The sequence below is a fragment of the Anas acuta genome, chromosome 2 (genome assembly GCF_963932015.1).
Source record: "Anas acuta chromosome 2, bAnaAcu1.1, whole genome shotgun sequence".
NCBI lineage: Eukaryota > Metazoa > Chordata > Aves > Anseriformes > Anatidae > Anas > Anas acuta.
In genome coordinates, this window is record NC_088980.1 from 43,708,190 (window position 1) to 43,717,150 (window position 8,961).

General features: G+C 47.1%; 1 long non-coding RNA gene across 1 annotated transcript; it reads right to left on the reverse strand.

Moving 5' to 3' along the window:
* Positions 1 to 2,532: 2,532 nt before the first annotated feature.
* Positions 2,533 to 3,835, reverse strand: LOC137852597 (uncharacterized). Its single transcript, XR_011093950.1, has 2 exons — positions 3,608 to 3,835; positions 2,533 to 3,126 (listed from the first exon to the last, which is right to left on the reverse strand). It is a non-coding gene; the product is annotated as an uncharacterized lncRNA (long non-coding RNA).
* Positions 3,836 to 8,961: the final 5,126 nt, after the last annotated feature.

The window sequence follows — 8,961 nt, forward strand, 5'->3', positions numbered from 1 at the left end:
CAGGAGCTCTGTGCACTGAGCTTGCGGATGCAAGCTAGGCTGGGTACTTCTTTCTTGTTAGTGAATGCTTGGAGGACTAGGTCTAATCAAATACAACATAAAAACTCATTTATTGAGGCACACGGAGCTAGCCTTGTTAAAGAATGGCAGCAACTGTCTGCCAAAGAAATGTAATTTGGGGAATTTCCCTTAAAAATAAGGACAAGGAGCATGACACAGCAAAACCTCTTCTGCTTTGGCTTTTAGGCAGGGAGTATCTCCCTGAAGGATAGGTTATAAAACTTCTTTTAGTCCATATGATCTGCAGAGACTGCTTATTCTCATCTCTCATTTATATCAACCTTGGAGTGAAATGGACTTTTAGCTTTACTTTGTGACTTCTACACTATTTGTGGTACAACTTTATTGTATAATGGGGGTGTTTCAGCCCCATTTATTTGTATTTTTGAGGCCTGACGATACACTGAAAGGACTCTGATTTCACTGCCATGTATATATAATACAAATACTTGTATTTGTGAACTGTAACCATTGCTGTCAGTCATTTACCACAGGGAGACCTGGGCAAGGCAGACTGACTTCACATCCTCAGCTTCCGCTGCAGGGATGCCATCCCCATCCCTCTCGGCTTCTTTTTGTTTGCTCATTTTGCCTCTTTTCCATTCTTGTGCTCTCTTTGCCGCTGGCCATTGTCTTGCCACGTGCTGAAGAAAGTCCAAGTTGTACAGAAGTGATTTTGAAGCACCAAGTCCAGGCAAGGTGTCAGAATAAATCAAGGAGGGTTTCTTAGGTTATTTAATCTGATCAGCCTTTCTATCAAAGACCTGCTTTGGCTTTTAAAATGGTAGCTGTGAAGAAGCCCCTTTCCTTCCTACCCAGTGTCACCTCTTGCTCACTGAGTTAAGATGCCTGAAGACACTTTCCGTATTTTCTCCCTCCTATTGAGCTGCTTTTATAGCACTGAAATAAAACTTGACTCAGGTTTGTGGATACAACAGTTCAGTCCCACTTCCTTTTTGTTTTTTAATGTTGGTATTTCAATGGTCTTAAATATCATTTTAATTTCATATTAGTTGTTTGCAAAAGAGGAAGCCCTATTAAAGAGTTGAAAAAGAAACCCATTAATGCCACATTTCATGAGGAACTCCACAATAACAAAGCAGCATGCATGTGAAAACACAACATGAGAGCTGCTTAGCCCTCCTGTGCCTGTCAGCATGGCTTCTGCATGCAGGAGAGAGTGCAAAATTCACCAAGATGCTACTCTCTGAAGTGCTGCATGCACTGCTGGCAAGTGGAAGAAAGAAACAAGAGTCAGTCATTCAAAATAAGAGAAAAACAGCTATAGTACAACACAGATGCACTGAATAAATAAATCCATCAGATTCAGATTTTAAAGGGTTCAAGGGTAAAATTAAGTATTGTTTGCTTAAATATAAAAAGCACTTTCAGAGTAACAACCCTTTAGAAATAATAATAATAATCTCACGAGATTACAGCCCCATGTTTCAGTTTTGATAGGCTTTGCTCTAACCCCATCACTGAACTAAGACCACAAAAGTAGGTCTTTCAACAATTCTGATGTGGTATTTTGGGAAGAAACAGACCACAAGTACCAAAAAAGATCCAGAAAGCACCAGGAAGCTCTCCATGTGTATCCACAGACTGCAAGGGCTTCCAGTCTGGGGGGCTACCAGAAACCCAGCACACGTGAGGGTTTTCCATCCCAGCAGCCAGAACTCCCGTTAAAATGGGGAACCACAGGGGCTTACTTAAGAATAACACTCACACACATTTAAAACCCATGTTGAGCTATTTATTCTGTGCATTCACCTTTCATTTGTAGTACATGCTAAAATTAAGTACTTCTAACTGCTGAATGGAGCAAACAGAAATTGCTTCCATCATCTAAAGTTGACAGCCGGCTATTCAGCCCACGATCCTCCCTACTGGATGGCACGCTCAGGCTCCTTAATGATGAGCAGGAGCGTTTGATTTTCAGCAGCAGTGCTACATTATGGCACGCATTAATTTGCTAGGAAATCACTTCAGAAGAGCATAAAGTGTGATGGATTCCAGTTAGAAACACAGAGTACAATAAAGGCCCCAAAGGTACCTCTGAAGTGTGACTTCCCAAGAAATTCTTTAACAAAGGGAACCGAAAATGAGCCGTCTTACCCATACTGTGCCTTCACACAGCACACTTAGCGAAGTACGGAGACAGTCTGCCAGGTCACCCGGCAGTGGATATTAAGCACGAGCCTATTTCAAATGTTATGTGTATTTACAGACCAGCTGAATAGGTCGAACAGTTTTCTAGTTCACAGTGTAAGATGAAATGATATTTAATTCCATATTTGAATAGCTGCCGATGTAAATAGAGTGTATGAGCAGGGGTTATTGAGGTTATTTCACTGTCACCTCCTGTTTCTAAAGGCTTGTGTATTTTACCCCATGAAACAAACCTTACAGTGAAAGGTATCTGGCTTTAAAGCAAGGTTATAATAAACAATGAGACTACTACACAGAGGACACATTTTGCATTAGCAGAGGACAAATTTAATAAAACATACTTCTTGCACATCAGATTGACAAATTCATGCTCATTCTTGCCATGGTGCCTGAAATAGAAACGGGGTCTTAATTTCCCTCTCGTCAATGTAAAAACACCAGTGCTAAGCTGCATCACCAGACTGCCCTCTCCTAATGAACGAAAGTGCCTCCCATACATCTCCTGCGTGGCTTTTTGCTAGGAAGGGAACGCAAGGTTGCTTCTGTAGAAAGCCCACCTGAAGAGGAAGATTAGGATGTGTCTAACACAACCACCTTTGCCACTTCACGCTTGCATTTCCAGGCTGTCCTGTACTATCGCTCATCTTGTGTGTGTCCTGACACCCCAACAGTAAAAGGCACATCTTGAGCCCAAGAGAATGTGGCTGCTTTCAGAGAGAAAACTTGAGCAGAGTTTCTGTTTCACTTACTGGGTGCACACAGCCATCAGCTTTTGTGGACCTCCATGAACACGACGTGGCTCCAGGTGGGAAGTGCTGCCCTGCAGCCCTTAAAGCTAAGAGCATGTGGGCCTTATGGTATGAGGGAGGAGGTGGAAGAGCCTGAAATTCAGACCTGAAACACATGGCAAGTGTTATAGGGCCCCTCTGGACAGTGTGGGTCTAATAGCCATTTTTTGGGGGGTTGTCAAGCAATGCAAACTCAAACATTTCCTCCATTTTAACAACAGCAGACGATGGCACCACTTCTGGCCAACCCCACTCTTTATTTTCGGTACTTTGTCGTTCATTACAACGCACCTGGGGCTGCTGCAGTGTCATTTCCAAGGAGCCTGGCTTCTTCCCCGCTGCCTACAGCACCTTTTACAGGACGACACGCCACGAGGTGTCCGCTGGGCTACACGTGGAGCACGCCGGGGCTGTGCTCACCCCGCAGCTTCCCACCACCCGCCAGAAGCCGCGACAGGACTGCCCCGCGCCACGCAGTGAGGCCGGGCGCCTCGGGGCCAGACCCGCAGAGATATTTAGGGGCCTAACTTCTATTTCAGACTGCCGTGGGAGGCTGGTGCCTAAATAGGAGTTGAGCACCTGATTACCTTTGCAGGTCTGGGCTGGGGGCAGAGGCAGCGAGGCCGTGCTCCCCCTTGCCGTGTGCCCGTCCGTCCTGGGGAACCTCCGCTCCTCCCCGGCCAGCGGTCGAAGCGTGGTGCGGTGCCACCCTGGTGTTGTGAAGTAGCCGTTCTCCGACTGGCGACGGCCTGATTCACAACACCAGCTGCTGCACGGCACCCGATGGGGCCCCGGGTCCTCCGCGCTCCATCCATCACGTGCTGGAAAGCAAAGGGACAGAGTTAAGTCCGTCGACCCCACAGGTTACGTGCCCCCACCCGGTTACAGTGGTATGAAAGTGTGAAGCTTGTTTCTCCCCCAGCAAGTGCCACTCTCGAGATCTACAGCTCTGTAGAGGTGGTTGCTGCAGTGCGATACGGGTACGGCTGCATCCTTGCTATTCACGTCCTGCCTCCACCTCAGGAGGATGGAGGCTTGCAGGCAGGGGAAGTAACCTAGAAACTCAGCCAAGCCCCAAGAGACACGGAAGAAACAGGCTGCTGCTTCTTCACCGGTGCCAGGGCATTGTCAGAAGGAGAACGGTGCCCCAGGGACTGTGTGGCTTCCTCGGCACCGCTCTGCCACTCAGCCTCACACCCCTCAGCACGCACCTTACCCGAGGCAGGTGAGACGCCTGCACGTGCCTGGTATAATGCCAGGAGCTGCACGGTGTGCTGGCATTTGGGATGATGCACCCTGCCCCCAAAAGGGACCCACGAATACCCAGTCTGCAGGCCCTTTGTTCCTCTCCATGGCCCCATCCCTCTGGGGCTGAGAACTAAACGCAGGAGTCCTTCAGCAAACCGGAGAGAAAGCAAGTGATGTGAGGCCTGGCAGTCCTCCAGCTGCTCATTTCCAGTAGTTCTCCTGAAATGTGTTTGATGTGGAGGCAATACACTTCTGCCTTTGGTGACAAGGAGAGTGCACCCCAAGCCTCCCCACCACACCTTTTAATGCAAAGGAAATCCCATACGTTGTCTTTCCATTGCAGAGATGGGAGATGTGGTCGCAGTAGGCAGAAAAGATACTAACGTACGCGCTAACAGGAGACATCCTGGAGAAACAAGCTCTACAATGGAGCTGCTGGAGGAAATGGAGATGATTCCCCTGAGCAGATCCTTCCCTGCGCGCTGTGGCAGGGAGCACACCGGCTGAAGCACGCCGTGTCACACCCAGGGTAAGGCCAAATGCTTTCTGTGCATCCCTTCTTCCATGGGAACACCAGAGTCTGCCACTAGGACTGTGGGTGGGAACAGAAAAACAAACGATAGGAGCCTTTTCCAGGGTTGTTTAAAACCTTATGAAAGCTTTCGTGCAACCTGTGCAGAAGTACAGCAGATGAGTGAGAAATGAACGCTTAATCAAAGACTTTCTCTGCCCTTACTGTACCGCAGATGGATGCGGGTTTTCTGCCTCTTCACCTCCTCGAATAGTCCAACGTGGTTTTAGAGCACAACCTGAAATATCCATATTCTTCCATTTTTACGTAGCATGGCTTTATTCATTCATCTGTGGGGTACAGTTCCCACGTTCTCTAACACGCCATGGTTGGAAAGCTTTCCTACAATTTCCACTAGGTTACACGTATTTAAGTGTACAATTTCCTCAACAGCTGAGTAACCAACACCTACAGCACTGCGTTCTCCCATACTGGCTGGCTGGCCCTACAAGCCCTGAGGAAAAACACCCAAACCAAATATTTATTTTAGGATGACACTAGTACGTTAGGAGAAGAACCTCATCTCCTAGAAACAGGAAAACTAACTTCTCTGTCTGGGGGGAGACAACCCAATCACCCAGATCACTCTCCCCATGAATTAGCATTTTGCATTTAGAAACAGGAAAGGGTAACGAGAAACCCTGCCAACGAGATGCTTTTTCTAACCCAAATTTTTGCCTGGTGAGCCTGGGTATCTGGGTCTGTGCAGCAAATGCAACTCCACCGCCAGGGCTCTGCTATCGCTGTTAATATTCCATGCAAATAGATTTCCTTGCTTTGGTCACAGCAGTCTATTAATTCAGCCCGCTTGTCTGGTACATCTTTATCCTCTGCAGGTTAATCCTGCCAAATTCCTTTGCTGTAGTACATGTCACACAGCATATAATATCCAACAATGCAATTTTGCTAATCCTGTTTTATCAGCTTTGTTGCCCTGTCTGGTCAATCCAATAGCGAAAAAAAACGCAGAGAAGGTTTTTGCCAAGATCTCCCTTCTCTTTTTGCCCTCCCCCCCCCCCAACTTTGTATGGTTTCAATTAAATGGTTTGAGAGCAGAACACAGTGTTTGGATATCTGCCAATGTCCTTCAGATGCAGAATGTCAAGGCACTTAATTATATAGGTCTCCAAACTCTTTCAGATGCCCCACCTACCCAGTCAGCTGAATTTACTGAAGGCAAGTGTAAAAAATCAGCTCAAATCTCTTTTTAAAACACTCTCCACGCATTAAGGACTTGAAGATGGCTGAATAGCGATATATTTATCGCCCATTATCTTACTAAAAGATTAAACAAATGAGTAAAGACTGTCTCATTAACAGTTCTTTGTTGTCTTGTTTACTGTTTAGTGGACTCATTAACATTAATTATTAGAAGAGGAACATCAATTATTGCAATAACCTTTGTCAAGCCTAGTAAACCGGCTGCTGAACAGCCAGCGGATCCCCGTTCATCCGGCAGGATTGGCACGCACAAAGAGAGGGATGTGAGGAAGGACGGCGGCCACGCCGGCTGCAGCTCGGAGGCAGCTCGGGCACCAGCTCGGGCACCAGCAGGACCCGCTGCCCCGGACCTCGAGGAAGGAAATAAAAGGCCAAGTCAATCCGAAGCTGAACTCCGCCAGACCCAGCGACAGGGGGGGAAATGGGAACAAAGGCAGCCAGCTTCCCCTTGCGCTCACCGTGCTGTATGTGTTACACCCCTTATTTTAAAGCCCTTTCCCCATACGCGTGTACAAACGCAACACGGGCTGCAGCATCGATTTCGGGATTCTCCACAAACCTCCGGGGAAGGGTTTTCAGGCCCTTACCAGGTATTAAAGCTGGGGTCCCCCCGCTGGTTTCTTTTTCTTTCCGAGAAAACCAGCCCCAGGTGGGGATCTCCTCCATCTGAGCAGAGATTCAGCGTTTTATCAATATTTCAAATACTCCGTATACTTCAGCAGCTCTGGCAGGAGTTAAGTATCAGCAGTAGCGCATCTATTATTTAAAATGCTGCCAGGAAGAGGGCTGAGTCACTAAGCTGGATCCCTCACCTTTAACTCTGTTTCTCATCCTAAATGCAAGCACCAGCCCGTGCCCAGGAATGAAAGGAGCCTTTTAGGAAGGACCCCGAGCCAAATCCACGGCTTGTAAGGCTGTATTTATGCACAAACAGAGACGAGGGCAGCTAAGCACTGCACCTCTTGCAGATGCTTCCACAACTACATGCTGTGAGCCGCTGAAAGAGTACGCAGAGTGCTCCTTACACCAGCCAGGTTTTAAAGGAATAAAAAAAACCAGCACGGTCCCACCAACCTCGGCGACCCACTCGCCACCCCTCCCAGTACATCGCCTCGGCGTGGATCTCCACGCAGGTAAAAATAATAAAAACGTGCAACAATTAAGCTGTTTGCTAAATTAGTGATTCTGGCCCTACAGCCTCCTGGCCGGAGAGAGGTCCACAGAGACGGTGTAGCCTGTTACCTTGGCAGGAATTGTGCTGACAGGACAGTCCATCCGTCTTGGCGTCTTTAGACAGCTGTGCTTACCTAGCAGAATGTAAACATCTTTGAACTTTGCTTACTGGCTAAAAGGAAGCGTTAGTTTCCTATTGCATTTCCTCCTGCAAGATCAATCATACACGCAGGCTAGACACAGCATCCCTATGTTTGTAATTAATCTCGTAAAGGAAGAATATCTCCCCTCCATCGATTGCTGTATTTGTATGCAGTCTTCCTGCGAGTCAGAGGAAGAAGAAAATAAAGGCTGGTAGCAGAATAATAATCAGCTGATCCCCTAATAAAGGCTGGTATGTGCTATACAGACAGAGCGAGATGCTTTTGTAGTGAGCTGGTTCTTTGTTGGAGAAACCACCTTGTACTGGATGCTGATCATTAACACTGAGGACTTCAGGGCAGTTTTTAGACGTCCCAATAATACAGATGTTTTACTGCTTCTTACTAAGAACCAGTTCTTACATTTCACGTTTCCTGGAGTGGATATGGAAGCGTTTAAAATCCAGCCTAAGAAAACATTCGTTAAAAAAGCAAAACCAAACAACAAAAAACACCCCAACATGCTAGATGAAGACTTCATGAAGAATAACTTCTCCCCCCGAGGTCCTGCAGGTGTGTGTACAGTCACTGCACTTCTGAGGATGATGGGCTCAAACCAGCAGGCAGGGGGACTTGATGCACTCAAAGAAACGAGGAACCAAGTGCTCTTCAGCAGCTCTTAGGCTCCAGCTCTGACCTGCTGCTGTTTCAGATCTACCCATTTCATTGCACTAAATGCGCCGAGTTCACTGACATTTACATTGGGCCAGCATACTCTCCGTAATGAGAAAATAAATAGTCTCTGGGATACATTTAGAGCGAATGTACCATTCTGGTAGGCGCTACATTAGTTTAGGGTGTCACTGCCTGTTTTGATTTGAAGGAATAATACACAGATTTGCTTGCTGAATGCAGTCCTTGGACAAGTCAGAGCCGTTCCCCTGTCATCCTAGCAGCAGTAGGACAGGGCTGTTACAATTCATTGCAGAGCTCACCCCGTGGTACCTCACACATCCTGGCTTAGAGGCTGGGAGACTGGGGTCTAGTGCCTCAAAAAACAACTATTGAGGAGTATTGAACTGCATTTGTCTGAGAAAACAACCACCAACACCATTATGTTTTAGGAAACCGATTTACACAACAGGGAACAGCGCTTCAAAACAGAAGGTGGGGCTGGTATTATTTGCCCCCAGCACCGACACGACGTCCACACCAGCATCACGCTGTCGGAGCAGGCAGCAGCGTGGTCCTTGCTAAATGCTCTGCCGTGGTCTGGCCCCGTGGGGGACACAGGCTGAGAGCTTTTGTTTTGCACTGTTCCTTTTTAATTTGGACAGCTTTTAGCTCCGGAAAAATTAGGTTTGCCTCAAAGGAAACAGATCTCGGATATGCACAAAATGCTTAAGTGCACCCTTTTCTTTCGGAGTACTTAAATAATGCAGCCTCCACTTAGATATAGGCACAATTTTCATAAATAATTGGATACTAACCCCTCAATTTCAGAAACTCTTTGTTGGAAAACACTCACATCTACACGGTAATGAGCTGGCTTTCATCTCGGAAATCTATGGCCCATTACAAGATTGCC